This window comes from Rattus norvegicus, chromosome 4 (genome assembly GCF_021556685.1).
Source record: "Rattus norvegicus strain SHRSP/BbbUtx chromosome 4, alternate assembly SHRSP_T2T, whole genome shotgun sequence".
NCBI classification, from domain to species: domain Eukaryota; kingdom Metazoa; phylum Chordata; class Mammalia; order Rodentia; family Muridae; genus Rattus; species Rattus norvegicus.
In genome coordinates, this window is record NC_141537.1 from 158,081,194 (window position 1) to 158,097,502 (window position 16,309).

Genomic DNA, 16,309 nt, shown 5'->3' on the forward strand with positions numbered 1-16,309 from the left:
TTTTGGCTTTTTTATTTTTTTATTTTTAAGATAGGGACTTTATATAACCCAGGGTAGCCCCAAAATCGCTGTGTAGTTGAACCTGGCCTGGCCTTAAATTCCTGATCATCATGTAGGATTAAAGGGCCAAAGGAAAAAACAACCTGGACCTCAAGCTCAAGCAAGGGCCAAGAAAAAGAAACCCATCAATCTGTGAACAGGAAAACCCACCAATCCCAAACTCAGGAATTGAAATCCCATCAAGTCTACATCCTAGAAAGCCCCACCCCCACCCCATAATCCCTAGCTAAATCTTGCTTTCTGCTCACTTCCCTGTAGCTTCTCTACCTAGCAGAGACAGCCACCCTCCGGGATTATCACCTCCCAATAAATCTGTGTGAGGTTCATTGTACAGTGTAACTTGGTGGCATTCCTTGGCTCCCAATTGCCAGGGTACCTTTCTAAGCAGAGCATAACACTTTTTGTGGGAAAACTCCCCTTGCCAGAGCAGAAATGTAACACTTCTGTGGGAAACTTTCTCCCCAAACAGGAGCAGATCTGTAATACTTCTGTAGGAGAAGCCTTTCCCTTTAGAGCTGCAACACTTCCTGAATACCAGGGTAACAAGTATGGTCCACCGCACTTAACTTTGGTTTGCCTTTTTTTTTTTTAAAGATCTCTCTCTCTCTCTCTCTCTCTCTCTCTCTCTCTCCATCCCTCCCCCTCCCCCAACTCTGGAAGGGCACCAAGCACTTTGAACAGCTGAGCCAGCTCTCCAGCCCTGGTTTTGGCTTTTTGGACAGGGTCTCACTGTGTACCACAGACTAGCCTTGAACTAGTAGCAGTCCTCCTGTCTCAGTCTCAAGTGCTGGCCTCAAACTCAGAACCACCACATATAGTCCATACATTGTTAATGGGTATGTAGACAGATAAATGGGACCCCTCCCCAAAAATGTTTGGAAAACTGGAAATATTTATCGAAACATGGGTCTACATATCTATGAAACCATACAATTAAAAAAGGTGTTAGAATGTTTGTTACAAGGACTTTGGCTTTTTTTTTTTTTTTTTTTTTTTTTTTTTTTTTTTTTTTGAGCTAGGCTAGGCTCTCTGAGTATCCTTAGACCAGGCTGGCCTCAAACTCCGAGATCTGCCTGCTTCTACATCCCTTGTGCTGGGATTAAAGGCATGTGCCACCACCGACCGGCTCTTGACTCTCATTAATACATTTATGAGGAGGTGCATGTGGAGGTCAGAAGACATCTTGTGGGAGTTGGTTTTCTCCTCATACCACATGGGTTTGGGGTATTGAACTGAGTCATCAGGCAGGGCAGTAGGCGTCTTTTCCTGCTGAGCCATATCATAGCCTTGGTTCTTGTATTCTTGAAAGAATTAAGAGACACAATTCAAGCAGAAGTTCACTAGCAAAGCAAGCAGACACTCCGATGGGAGATGGGGGTGGGCTGCCAGGAAGAACCACCGAAGAGACCGGAGAACCAACAGCATCATGGTGGGCACTGCAGGCATCACGGTGGGTACTGCAGGCATCATGGTGGGTACTGCATCATGGTGGGCACTGCATCATGGTGGGCACTGCATCACGGTGGGTACTGCAGGCATCATGGTGGGTACTGCATCATGGTGGGCACTGCATCATGGTGGGCACTGCAGGCATCATGGTGGGTACTGCAGGCATCATGGTGGGTACTGCATCATGGTGGGCACTGCAGGCATCATGGTGGGTACTGCATCATGGTGGGCACTGCATCATGGTGGGCACTGCAGGCATCATGGTGGGTACTGCATCATGGTGGGCACTGCAGGCATCATGGTGGGTACTGCATCATGGTGGGCACTGCATCATGGTGGGCACTGCAGGCATCATGGTGGGCACTGCATCATGGTGGGCACTGCATCATGGTGGGCACTGCATCATGGTGGGCACTGCATCATGGTGGGCACTGCAGGCATCATGGTGGGCACTGCAGGCATCATGGTGGGCACTGCAGGCATCATGGTGGGTACTGCATCATGGTGGGCACTGCATCATGGTGGGCACTGCATCATGGTGGGTACTGCATCATGGTGGGTACTGCATCATGGTGGGTACTGCATCATGGTGGGTACTGCATCATGGTGGGCACTGCAGGCATCATGGTGGGCACTGCATCATGGTGGGCACTGCATCATGGTGGGCACTGCATCATGGTGGGCACTGCATCATGGTGGGTACTGCAGGCATCATGGTGGGCACTGCATCATGGTGGGCACTGCAGGCATCATGGTGGGTACTGCATCATGGTGGGTACTGCAGGCATCATGGTGGGCACTGCATCATGGTGGGCACTGCATCATGGTGGGCACTGCATCATGGTGGGTACTGCATCATGGTGGGCACTGCATCATGGTGGGCACTGCATCATGGTGGGCACTGCATCATGGTGGGCACTGCATCATGGTGGGCACTGCATCATGGTGGGCACTGCATCATGGTGGGTACTGCATCATGGTGGGTACTTCGTCACGGAGGAAGGCCTGGGAAGAGAGGAGAGAGGGCAAAATTTAAAAGTTTCTATGAATATGAGGTAAGTGGCATGCTCACAGGCTAAGGTGTCACCCTTTGGGGTGCTCCCCTCACAGTCCCCTAGGAGAGGCCACAAAGCAGGGGGGGTCACAACTTCCATGTACACACAGTATGATGAGGCTGAGGTCTTGGAGGCTGGTGCACACTTGTTTGAAAATGCTCTGATATCTTAGTTCTCAATATGCCCAGAACAGCCTATCTGCAGCCTGAGGAGAATCAACCACAGAGAGGCACTGTGCTCATCCGGGACACAGCTTCCAAGATAGAGCTGTGGCTTTCTTGCTTACCTCATCTCTACTCCTTTTTGAGACTTCAAGGTCCTCCACGACTTACGGTGTGTCAGTGGAGACATTCTACGCAGTATTACTAATGGGTTTTCAAGATGGGGTTTCTCTGTAACAAGCCCTGGCTGTCCTGAAACTCGCTCTGTAGACCAGGCTGGCCTCTAACTCACAGAGATTCTGCCTCTGTCTCTGCCTCTGTCTCTTGAGTGCTGGGATCAAAGGCTGTGTCAACAAGCCTGGCCTTTGTTATTTTTTTTTTTTTAAAAGTGAACCTTTATCATGAAAACTGGGGCCAGTGTTTTGAAGTTTATGCTTTTACAATTACGTGTATGTGTGTGTCTGAGCGGGTATGGGTGCCTTCAGAGGAGAGAGGTGGACCCAAAGGCAGTTGTAAGCTGATAGTTCTGGGTCCCCTGGAAGATCAGGAAGTGCTCTGTTGAGGGTGCTGTGCACTGTGTGTTCAGATCTGATTTCCACGCCCAGACTAGCTGCATCATCTAGCTGCAGTCCGGATGGGTGATGGCGTGGGCAGGCATCTCTAATCTCGATGTTATGTAAGAACCGTTTTCCATCCTGATTGGTTAATAAATAGCTGATCAGCCAATGAGCTGAGCAGACTAGGATAAGGTGTGATTTCCCATTCCAGTCAGGCAGGTCCCAGGGAGACCTGAGGGTGTAGAACAGAGGAGGAGAGACGGCATGGATGGACCAGAAGGACTCACCATGAAGTCCCAATGAGAGAGCAGCCACAAGGACACACAAGGACTAGATGGAGCGGAGGCAAGGCCAGAAGTTAAGTAACAGGGCACTTGGCTGGGTAGAGGTAGCCTGGTTGGGTTAGACTAGCTCAGCATCTGCCCAGCTTAGTCTTGTTAACAAAAACACCAGCTCTCTGTGTCTTTATTTGGGAGCTAAACCAGGCAGAGTGGGCATAGACATGCACTGCAGTTATTTGGGAAAAAAAAAGAGGACAATCACATAAGACAGCCTCTCCTCTAAGAATTACATTTACAATCATCCTGAGTAAGGTAACACAATCACAGAAAAACACTTGGTATACACTCATAGATAAGTGGATATTAGCCTAAAAGCTGTAACTACCCAAGATGCAATCCACAGACCACAGGAAGCTCAAGAAGAAGGATGATCAAAATGCGGATGCTCCCACTCCTTCTTAAAAGGGGGAACAAAAATATCCATAGGAGGGGATGTGTAGACAAAGTTTAGAGCAGAAACTGAAGGAACAGCCATTCAGAGCCTGCCCCACATGCGGCCCATATATATACAGCCACCAAAACTAGATAAGATTGATGAAGCTAGAAAATACATGCTGAAAGGGACCGGATATAGATCTCTCCTGAGAGACACATCCAGAGCATGTCCAATACAGAGGTCAATGCTATCAGCAAACCACTGAACTGAGAATAGGACCCCCCCTTTGGGAGAATTAGAGAAGGATTGAAAGAGTTGAAGGAGCTTGCAACCTCTTAAGAACAACAATGCCAACCAACCAGAGCTTCCAGGGACTAAACCACTCCCGAAAGACTATACATGGACTGACCCAGGGCTCCAACTGCATATGTAGCAGAGAATAGCCTTGTTGGGGCACCAGTGGAAGGGGAAGCCCTTGGTCCTGTCAAGGCTGGACCCCCAGTGCAGGGGAATATGGGTAGGGGGCAGTAAGGGGGATCAATGGGGGGATACCCATATGGGGGAGGGAGAGGGTTGGGGGGCTTATAGACAAGAAACCGAGAAAGGGAATAACACTTGAAATAATAAAAAAATTACATTTACAGTCCTCTTAAATGCCCAGCTGTCTCTCCAGTCCTTCTCTTTTTCTAGACAAGGTTTCTCTGTGTAGCCCTGCATGTCCAGAACTTGCTTTGTAGACCAGGCTGGCCTCAAACTCAAAGTTCCACTTGCCTTTGCCTCCTAAGTGCTAGGATTAAAAGTGTATACCATCAGTGCCAGGCCCTGATTGTTTTTTTTTTTTTAAAGATTTGTATGAGTGTTTACTTCCCTGTATGGATGAACACCACATATATGTCTGGTGTCCTAGAAGGCCAGAAGAGGGTGTCAAGATCGTGCACTAGAGTCACAGCTAGTGGCTGCCATGAACCAGACCTCTGCAAGAGCAGCAAGTGCTCTCAACCTCTGAGTCATCTCTGAGGCCCCCTAATTATTTTGAGACAAGGTCTCTCATATAGAAAGATGTGGCTGGTTAGGACCTTTCTGTGTAGACAAGGCTGTCCTCAAACTCAGAGATCTGCTTGCCTCTGCTTCCCAAGTGCCATTACATCTGCTTCCCCTAATGTTTCTTTTTAGGAAAAATTACATTTAGACGTGTGTGAGTGCATGGATCTTATGATATGGGGATGGAGGTCAGAGGACAATTTGCAAGAGTAACTTCTTTTCCATCACATGGGTCCTGGGGATTGTCCTTAGATTGTCAGGTTCAGTGGCAAGCACCTTCACATAAGGAACCTTGTTACTGTTTATTTTTTAATTAGTAAGCAAACTATGAGTTTCTTTAGGAGTTTTTCCATTTATTTATTCACTTTACATCCCAATTCCAGCCCCAGCCCTCCTCCCAGTACTCCCTCACACAGTTCCTCCCCCTTCCCTTCACCTCTGAGAAGGTGGAGGTCCCCCTTGGGTACCAATCCACCCTGGCACTTCAAGTCACAGCAGGACTAGGTACAACCTCTCCCACCGAGGTCAGACAAGACAACCCAGTTAAGGGAACCGTAGGCAGGTAACAGAGTCAGGCTAAGTCTTGGTTGTTGGGAGACTTGGATAACTGTCAAGCCACATAGATGCTATACAAGTGCAGGGTAGCAGGGAGCGGGGGTCTAGGTCCAACCCTTGTCCTTGTGTGCCTATTGGTTGGTGTTTAGTCTCTGGGATCCTCCAGGGGTTCAACTTAGTGGACTCTGTTGGTCTTCTTGTAGAGTCCCTATCCCCTGCAAACCCTTCCCCTCAACCCTTCCATAAGACTTTGGTCTAATGTTTGGCTTTGGGTCTCTGCATCTGTTTTGGTCAGCTGCTGGGTGGATTCTTTCAGAGGATGGTTATGGTAGGCTCCTGCCTGTGTGCAAGCATAACAGAGCATCATTAATAGTGTCAGGGACTGGGCTGGAGAGATGGCTCAGCGGTTAAGAGCACCTGACTGCTCTTCCAGAGGTCCTGAGTTCAATTCCCAGCAACCACATGGTGGCTCACAACCATCTGTAAAGAGATCCGATGCCCTCTTCTGGTGCGTCTGAAGACAGCTACAGTGTACTTATATATAATAAATAAATAAAAATTAAAAAAAATAGTGTCAGGGACTGTTTCTCCCCCATGGGATGGATCTCAAGTTGGGCTGGTTATTGGTTAGTGAACCTTAGGATATTTTCAAACATACATATTGTGTTTTGCTTAGAGTCAATGCTCTTCATTTACCCTTCCTTGGGCCACCTCTCCCTTTCCTTGGTCCCCTTTCTGCTGGTCCCTTGTGCTTCAAAAGTGTTTTAGGGGAATTGGAGAGATGGTTCCAGACCCAAGTTTGATTTCCAAATACCCACATTGTGTGGCTCAAACCTGTGTTTAACTCGAGCTGCAGAAGGTTCTGATAGCTTCAATAGACTCTGGTCTCCATAGGCATCTGTACTCACGTACATTTTGGAGGTAGAGACAGGTGGATCTCCATGAGTTCAAGGCCAGCCTGATCTATAGAGCAAGCCCCAGGTCAACCAGGGCTGCACGGTGAGACCCTGTTTCAAAATAAATAATAAAAGGTTTTTTTTTCCATCAAAGTGAGAAAAGGCTGAATCATTAGATTTCTCTCGATTTCAGTTCAATGAATCACTACTATAAAGTTCACTTTAGAATCACTACTATAAAACCCTAGCAAATACTGAGGGTACTTCGAGGGATAGATCTCTGACTTTGTGGAATGCATAGGAGGTGATCTAAACATAAGAGTCATTGCTTGAGAGCAGTCTGATATGGCTAATTAAAATAAATATTTATTTTTACATGTATGTGTATGTGCCTGAATGTACTTACACGTGCCACATGCATGCAGACACCTGAGGACATCTGAAGAGTCCCCTGGGGTTGGAGCTACAGGAGATTGTGAATGGCTTCCTGGGTGCTGAGAACCTAACCTGGGTCTCCTTCAAGAGCAGTAAGAGCTCTTACCTTTCAAACCACCTCTCCAGCCCACGATAGGGCAGATTGTTAGGGAAAGTTCAGAATACTCTATCTGAAAGGAAGCTGGGGAACACTGATAGAAGAAACCGAAAGGCCAAGTATGGGGGCCTGCACCTATGATCTTAGCCCTTCTGAGGAAGAAGCAGAACATCAGGAGTTCTAGGTCATCCTTGCCTCTACATCCCAAGAACTAGCTGTGTACCATCGTGGTTTTCTCATGGTTCTTGTAGGCAGGAAGTAGGGTGATGTACTATCTCAATTTTCCTAGAACTGAGGAGCGGCTCTTCATTGTTAAGTACAGACGAGAGGCCAAATCTTTTAAATTCAGACTCCGTTTTAGAAAACCTGACCAAAGTTTGAACTAACAGGCTGGTACCTAGCATTAGTTTCCAAGTTATCCCCCAACAAAACCCAAGCCTAACTCAAGTCTCTAAGCTCACCCCCAACAGGACTTGTATCTCCCATTACGCCCCCAACAAGACCAGCATCCCCAGGTTACAATCCCACCCACTGCTTAACGACCACCAATGCACAGGGAAATAGAGATTAAGTTTATGATTTGACTCCCAGCACCAGCCAATTATGTTAAAGGCCATAGTAGCTTTCCAATTAGATGCTTGCGTACTAAACCCCTCCCTCATCCCTGCACTTGTCCTGATAGACATTCAGGGCTCCCTCTCCACCAAAAACCATCCTGCATGATGGTGGTGGGCCAAGGGTCCAAGCTAGCTAGAATAAAAACCCTACTGTGAGTTGCACTGGATCAACTCCTAGCTGTTTGTGTGTGTGTGTGTGTGTGTGTGTGTGTGTGTGTGTGTGTGTGTGACTGACTAACATTTCCCTGGCACTACACAGAACAGTCCTGGATAACCTGGGTCTGGGGTCTTAGTAGTAGGGACCTGGTAGTCTGTCATGCCTTCCAGCTGTTGAAGTATCTCACAGGAAGTTCGGTATACAGCAGGTGCTGAGAAATGTCAAAAACTACTTATTGGAATTATATGGGGGGAGGCGGGAATCATAAAGGAGGCTAGCATTCTTGGCTACAAATTATGACCTGCGTACTTTACAGATATGGAATGTAAAACAGAACACCCATGGCTAGTCAGTGTGATTATGGGGCCGTTTCAGGCCTTAGTCTACCATTCCAGGACCTAATCACTACTACTTCATGGGCATGATTGGTTATCAAGGCCATGGTAGCAACAACAGTAGCTTTCTGACCCGGATCACAATACAGCTCGGTGGGTTCATCAAGTTAACAATGTCAGCAATAAGGCGCTGATTCCTTATCCTCCAAGGCTTCCCTGGTAAATGGGTTTAGTCGTTGAATTCTTGGAGTCATTTCTAAGATGCTTGCAACAATTTTGTAAGCACTGAGTCCCTGTCATTTAAACCTTTTCTACATAAGGCCCTTTCTGTTCACTGTAACCTACTCTGTCAAATATAACGCACGGCTAAGCAACTTCCCTTACATCTCCCCATAAACATCCATTGCAATAATATATTATATATATAATATATATGTATATTATATATATATTACACACATATACATTTTTTTGGTTTTGGTTTTTGAAGACAGGGTTCCTCTGTGAAGCTCTGGCTGTCCTAGAACTCAAGTAGACTAGGCTGTCCTCGAACTCAGATTTGCCTGCCTCTGTCCCCTAAGTGATGAGATTAAAGGCCTGAGCCACTACACCTTCCCTTCCCCTCCCCCACTAGCCTTTTGCAGTCTTATAGCTGGTTTTGGGTTTCCAGATATAAAGGAGTTTGGCGACTATTGTTTTAGAAGAGGGAGCCAGACTTCAGTGAACCAAGGATTTCCCTAGAGTCCAAGGTTCTATCTGACTCAAAAATCTCAAACTACCTCTTTTTCAAAACTTAATCATGAATGAATGAATAATGTAATTATTTTTATGTGTATGGGTGTTTGGTTTGCATGTATGTCTGGCCAGAAGAGAGCATCGAATCCTCTGGAACTGGAGGTACAGACAGGTGTAAACTGTTACGTGGGTGCTGGGAACAGAACCACTCAGCTATCTCCTCAGGCCAAGATCTCATGTATCAGTCAAGGTACTGTCTAGGGACCGAGGGTGTAGCTCAGCGAGAGAATGCTTGTCTAGCATGCTCAAGACCCTGGGACTAGCTTCCCAGTACCACAGGGGATGAGACAGTACTGCCCATGTCGGTGGACTTGGATTTGTCATTGGAACAATTCTCTTAGGCTTGGTTCTTGGCTCTGAGTTGCTAACTCTACTCTTCTGTCCTGACATTTTAAAAAATTTCCACTTCTACTTATCCAGTAAAAGTGAAAGTGAAAGTGATTAGGCTGAGTTTATCTATTTACTTTTAGGAGTAGTTTTTTTTTTTTTTTAAAGATTTATTTATTTAATGTATATGAGAGTACGCTGTCGCTTCTGGTGTCAGACACACCAGAAGGGGGCGTCAGATCCCATTACAGATGGTTGTGAGCCACCATGTGGGTACTGGGAATTGAACTCAGGACCTCTGGAAGAACAGTCAGTACCCTTAACCGCTGAGCCATCTCTCCAGACCAGGTTTATTTATAATTAACCCAAAAGGAATATAGTATTTCTTAAAAATTCTTGAAAAAATCCAACATTTTTGTTTCCTTCTGGCGTAAACATGTGCAATAATTATCTGTAGTCTCATAATAATTTCCCCAGGACAGTTTTGCTATTAGAAATGACCATGCTTCTAAACGACTTTTATAATGATGCTGAAGAAAAGCATAGTATATACTCTAGTTGTTTAATGTACGTACATGCGTGGGTGTGTATGCATGTTTCTGAGGGTGCACAAGTGTGTGTGTGTGTGTGTATGTGTGTGTGTGTGTGTGTGTGTGTGTGCAAGTGGAGGTTGGACAACATTCTTGGGTGTCATCCTCAGAAATGCCATCCACCTCACCTCCTTTGAAATGTTGTCTACTATTGGCCTGAAGCTCTAGTCAGTGGTAGGTATTTCCATTCCTTTGCCTCCAAGCAGGGGACTGCAAACATCCACCATCTTGGCTGGTTTATAATGTGTATTCTCCATATCAGACTCAGACATGTTTTTGAGGCAAGCACTTTACTGAATGAGCTAACTTCCCCAGTCTCAGTATACAGTCTTGAAACCACCTGGGTTAGAAGATTCTAGAAGAATCGTGCAGATATGGGATCCCTTTGGATTAGTAGAAAATGTCGATTTTAGAGTCCCGACCGATAGCCCTTGCAGTGTCCTATGGTTCTGTGACATGTGGATATTTATTCATTAGTTAGTTGGTGGTGTCTGGGACCATTCATGCTTTTACCCATATTAACACTGCATGGGTACTTTTCTCAGATGGTAAGTTCTTTCTAGCTTCTATCCTTTTCCAGGTTAAACATGTTTATTATTCCCTTACTGACTGTAGAGGGCAGCTTTTTCATAACATTGTGCCTTCCATTTTTTTCCGGGAAAGTAGCTTAAGGAGGGAGGTGGGCAATCTTGCTTCAAAATTTAAAGGATTCTAGGTATTAAGGAAAACCAAAACCCAAACCAGTTGAGACTGGATCGGTAAAGTGCCTCCTGGCATGCTTGGAGCCTCGGGTTTCATCTCCAGCACTTTATAAAAGAGGCACAGGGGGTTGGGGATTTAGCTCAGTGGTAGCGCGCTTGTCTAGCAAGTGCAAGGCCCTGGGTTCGGTCCTCAGCCCTGAAAAAAAAAAAAAAAAAGCAAAAAAAATAAAAGAGGCACAGAGGTATAAGCCTGTAACTGTGGACAAGGGAGGTGGCCCCTTGAAACACCGCCTCCCTTGCACAGTGAGATCAGACCTGTGGGCTTTGGTGACACTGTTTCCATGAAAACAAGCATTTTGTCCAACCCCCCTCTCCTCCAGCTTTCCCGGAAGACTCCGGAAGAGACCCATTTCTGAAGTTATGGTTGAATTAGCTCAAGTGGTTAAGTGAGAATTTAAAATGAGGGAGGGTTCATAAGATATGCAAAAACACCTTTAAAAATATTCCCCCCTCCTTATACAGTGTCTTCTCACTTCAACAGGGGTACACCACCTGTGTATTCACTGCCTGTCGCTGCTCACAAGAGGGTAAAGTGCCTGCCTATGCAGAAAAGTTTCAGAGGAACGCTTTTTTTCAAATCTTTTTCTTTTTCTTTCCTTTTTAAAAATCTAACTTGGCTGTCCTGTATCTCGTTTTTTTTTTTTTTTTTCTTTTTTTTTCTTTCTTTCTTTTTTTTTTTCCGGAGCTGGGGACCGAACCCAGGGCCTTGCGCTTGCTAGGCAAGCGCTCTACCACTGAGCTAAATCCCCAACCCCCTCTGTATCTCGTTTTGTTAGAACAAGCTAGCCTCAAATTCAGACACTAACCTGCCTGTGTCCCAAACTCCAGGATTAAAGGGGTGAGTCACCAAGCTACGTTATTTTCAGCTCTTTTCACTTTCATCCATCAGCAGCTCCCCTCCCTCCCCAAGTCAAATTTAATCCAGACTTGCTTCTCTATGTAGTCGAGGATGATTTTGAACTTTTGAACACCCTGTTTTCATCTCTTTAAATGCTAGGATAACAGGTGGGCGCTACCACGTCTAGCTTTGTCTTCTTGCCTGCGTGAAGACAATCTCCGGCCCCACTCCTTTTTCGTTCTCCGCATAGAGCTAAATCCCCTGATTTCCTTTTCTCCATCTCATTCATTCTCATCGCTACCGTGACGAAGAGGGAAGCCTGGGTTCAAAAGTTAAGTGCGAATACCGGTTATATTCCAGGAAGCGAGTGTACACGTTCCCTCCCCAGGAGTAAGTAAACAGGAAACTATCGATCCCATGCAGGAAATGACCTTTGAGAGGGCAAAAGTAGGTGAGCCGGCTTCCCTCGGTTTCCCTGAGTTCCTTCCTAACTCATTTCCGGGTGTCAACCCATTTGGTCCTCCCTTAACAAAAACAGCATCGGCTGGTTCTTCACAGTCCACCCTAGAATTCCTCCCTGAAAGACTGGCCAATAGGCCCCGTACCTTTACAGACATTTTTATGTCCTGTTTTACTTCACTGCAAACCTCCACCAATCAGTAACTGGGAGAGGAGGTACCAAAATAATCTTCACTTCCTCCCCAAATGGCCACCCTTCATCGCGTCATCCTTTGATGGACTACCCAGGTGGCCAATCCTCGAGAACTCCACGGCCCAGCCCCTCCTCAATTCCACCAATCGGGACAAAGGAGAGGCATGGGGACACCCCCCCACGTCCCCCCTTTTTTGGAAAGGCCTTGACCCTTGGCGCCGGGCACCAGGGAAGTTACAACTTCGTATAGTCCAGCCTCCGGGTCTATCTCGGATCCAGTTTGGTCCCCTGGCGCCCACCCGGGATGACCCCGCGGTCCCCGACCCAGCCGCCTTTGCAGTGGCTCGTGGGCCCATCTCTGAGCCGGTGCTGCGCTCACTGTCCCGGACGCTCGGCCCGCAGCCGGGGGCGCGGATCTTTCCACCCGCCGCCGCTCTCCTCCCTCCTCTCCTTCGCGTTCCGGGCCGGGCTGACACCGGGGTGGGCGGAGCCGAGCGCTTGCTCTGAGAGGGGAGAGGCTGGCGCCTCTTAAGGTGGAACCATTGCTGGGCCTCCCTGGCTCTTCGACTCCCGCCTCCAGCCTTGCTCCAAACGCTTGCTCTCGTTTCCCCTATGAACCTCGGTTCTCCACATACTTTAGAAATTAATCAGGATGTAAAATGAATGCATAAACTTAAAAAAAAGTCATGTCAAGAATTGTAAATTACTCAGAGAACTTTTGTGATTGAATTACTTGTGTTCTTTATTACAGGGACTAGTCTTTAAGTAGCAGTTTTTTTCTCTCCCTCTTTCAGATGTTCAAATAAGAACTCACATTTTGCTTGTATGAACATACACAAGAATCATTGTATGTTGGCTTAGTGACCCCCGACACACACGCCCCCAAGGACCAATACAATAAGAAGCAGAAACCTCTGAGTCTGGTGGCTGTAGGCTATCCCTCGTAGTTGGCCAAGGGTTCCTAGAGGGAGCTAAAGAGCAGAGGTGTCACTATCTCAAGGCCTTTGTAAAATGGATGAAAACCTGCTGCTTTCTGGATTTGGTTTGACCCAAACTGTTCCTGTCTAAAGGAAATACAGGAACGAAAACGGAGCAGAGACTGAAGAAAAGGTTATCCAGTGACCGGCCCAACTTGGGGTCCATCCCATGTGCAGGCACCAAACCTCGATATTATTACACACAGGAGCTTGGATGCACACAGGAGCCTGGCATGGCTGTTTTCTGAGAGGTTCTACCAGCAGCTGACTGAGACAGATGCAGATACTTACACCCAACAAACCATTGGACTGAGGTTGGCGACCCCCATGGGAGAGTAAGGGAAATGATTGAAGGAGCTGAAGGGAATTGCAACCCCATAGGAAGACCAACAGTATAAACTAACGGGGACCCCTGGGAGTTCCCAGAGACTAAGCCACCAACCAAAGACTGGTCCATGGCACATATGTAACACAAGACTAACAGCCTCGTCTGGGCTCAATGGGAGAGGATGCACCTAATCCTGTAAAGACTTCATGCCCCAGGGAAGGGGGGGGCAGTGAGAGGGGTGGGTGGGGAGCCCCTTTAAGAGGCAAAGGGTTAGGGTTGGGGATTTAGCTCAGTGGTAGAGCGCTTGCCTAGCAACCGCAAGGCCCTGGGTTCGGTCCCCAGCTCCGAAAAAAAGAAAAAAGAAAAAAAAAAATAAAGAGGCAAAGGGTTGGGGGGAATGAGTGAAGAACTCTGGGAAGGGGGACCAGGAAGAAGGGGCAACATTTGCAATGTAAATAAAATAATAATAATAATAAAAAGGAATGTAGTGTAAATGAAAGGTGCAGCTACGAGGCAACAATATACACACAAAACAGGATAGCAAACACCTTATTTCTTTTTTAGTATATCTTAAAGCTCTGTTGTAAAATTTCAAACACAAACGTAGAGAGAACGATGTCTTACATTTTAATCCTATTAATATTTATTTATTGTGTATGTGTATAGATCACATTTTGTGCATGCAGGAGTCAGCAGAGGTCGGAAGAGGGAGTTAGTCTCCTGCAGCTGGGGGTTTACAGGCAGTTGTGAGCAGTGGACAGCAGGGCTGGGGTGGGTTCCTCTGGAAGAGCAGCAAACGCTCTCAATCTCTGAGCTATCTCTCCAGCCCTAACTTTACTTCCAATCTTGTACATGTATGTGAGCATGACACAGAGTAGTACATATGTGACTACACATGCCCTCAGCACCCAGAGGAGGGAGGAGCTGGAGTTACAGTAGGTGGTTGTAGGGCTGGACTTGTGTGCTGGGAACTCAATTTGGTCCTGTGCAAGAGCAGTACTCTTAGTTATCTCTCCAGCTTGAGAATAACATGTATCCTTAAATGTCGCAATAAGCAATATTTGGCCAATGTTTTGCCATCTATACTTTTCTCCTGGTCACTTGATTATTTTGAGACAAATTTCAGACACTTCATGCTTAAGCACTCTAATACATATTGTCAAAAAAACCCCTTTAAAATAATGGAACTTCATTAATCCACCTCTGATTGTTTTTCAAGACAGGGTTTCTCTGTGTAGCCTTGGCTGTACTGGAACTCACTCTGTAGACCAGGCTGGCCTCGAACTTAGAGATGGTGTGCCTCTGCTCCTGAGAGACAGAGACCTATTTTATTTTAAATTACGTGTATGTGTTTGTATATGGATTTGTGCATGTGAGGCAGGCGTTTAGAAGTGTCAGATTCGGGGTTGGGGATTTAGCTCAGTGGTAGAGCGCTTGCCTAGCAAGCGCAAGGCCCTGGGTTTGGTCCCCAGCTCCGGCAAAAAAAAAAAAAGTGTCAGATTCCCTGTTTGTCCAACATGGGTACTGGCAGTGGAGCTCAGGTCCTCTGGAAAACCATGTGCTCTTTCATCACCGAGTCATCTCTCCAGCCCCATAATTATTTATTTATCTAGGTTTTTTTTTTTTTTTTAAGAAAGACTGGCCTCCAATTTACTACCTACATAACTGAGAATAATTTTAAACTACAGGTTCTCTTGCCTGAACCTCCTGAGAGCTGGGGTTACAAGTATGTGTTGTTGGACCTGGCTCATTTAACATCTCTAAAAATGTAGGAAATCTGGATACTAAGCAGCGTGCAATGGTACTCATCTCTCTACCGACTGCATTTGGGAAGCAGAGGCAGGAAATACCTGTGGGTTTAATGCAAGCCAGGGCTCCATAGCGAGACTCAAAAGAAACTGGAATTCTTGATATTACCAAGTTGATTCGATCAGGATTCCCCAAGAAGGGTCCCATCCTGTATTTTATGGACATACCTCTTGGGCCACAGTCATTCAGTTTTAAGCCCCCTGCTCTCTAGCCCACTCCTCTAATCTAAGGGTGTTACATGGATGAAGTCATCCGAGCCTTCTGAAAACAATGAAATATGTATTATTACCCCTCAAGTTCAGATGAGGAAACTGCACAGGAAGGCAGTTACAAAAGCAGTGATGAATTGAGTTATTACGTTTCAAAGCGGATGTTTCAGTATATAAACATTACTTATCATGTTTCATGCAATATATCGTCTTTAAAAGTGACCATTTGATCAGGAGTTCAAAGTCACTCTCTGCTATATAATTAAGTTCCAGGACAGTTTAGGCTACAGAAAAATTCCTTTCCAAAAGAAGAAAAAGAAAAGGCTTGAAAATGTGTCTGTGATATGTTAATTATGAACGAAGACTTGCAGGACCTGGAGAGACGACTCTGTGGTTAGGAAGAAGTACTGCTCTTCCAGAGGACCTGGGTTCACTTCACAGAGGCTCACGGCCATCTGTAACTCCAGCTCCAGTGAATCAAATGCTCTCTTCTGGACACAAGTACACAGACCAACATATCATACACATCATCAAAACTAAAACTAAACATATGTGATGTGTGCCTTATCACAGAGGATGAGTTCCCACATTTTAATTTTTAAAAATTCATTTATTTTTTACTTTATGTGCATTGGTGTTTTCCCTGCACATATGTCTGCATGAGGTTGTCAGACCTTGGAGTTACAGATGGTTGTAAGCTGCTATGTGGGTGCTGGGAATTGAATCCTGGGCCTCTGGAAGAGTGGCCAGTGCCCTTAACCACTGAGCAATCCTGCCAGGCCCTAATTAAATAAAAGAAAAGAATTATTGTGTGTAGAGGGGAATGGGTGCCACATATGTGGAGGTTAGGGGATAGCTTTGTGGAGTCTGTTCTCTTTCCAGAGATCAAAA

General features: G+C 46.1%; 2 long non-coding RNA genes across 3 annotated transcripts in view; one reads left to right on the forward strand and one right to left on the reverse strand.

The window, feature by feature from the left end:
* The window catches only part of LOC148006341 (uncharacterized), a 21,617-nt gene continuing 5,308 nt past the window's right edge, over positions 1 to 16,309 (reverse strand). The window contains exons 1-3 of one of the 2 annotated variants that reach the window (XR_015686138.1): positions 11,790 to 12,569; positions 2,145 to 2,514; positions 1,073 to 2,088 (exon numbers count right to left, since the gene is read on the reverse strand). This is a non-coding gene — a long non-coding RNA (uncharacterized LOC148006341). Of the gene's footprint in view, positions 2,089 to 2,144; positions 2,515 to 11,789; positions 12,570 to 16,309 lie in introns of those variants that run through there. The other variant, XR_015686137.1, reaches the window with a different exon arrangement.
* LOC147995056 (uncharacterized) lies at positions 9,419 to 11,962 on the forward strand. Its single transcript, XR_015686139.1, has 2 exons — positions 9,419 to 10,689; positions 11,382 to 11,962. It is a non-coding gene; the product is annotated as an uncharacterized LOC147995056 (long non-coding RNA).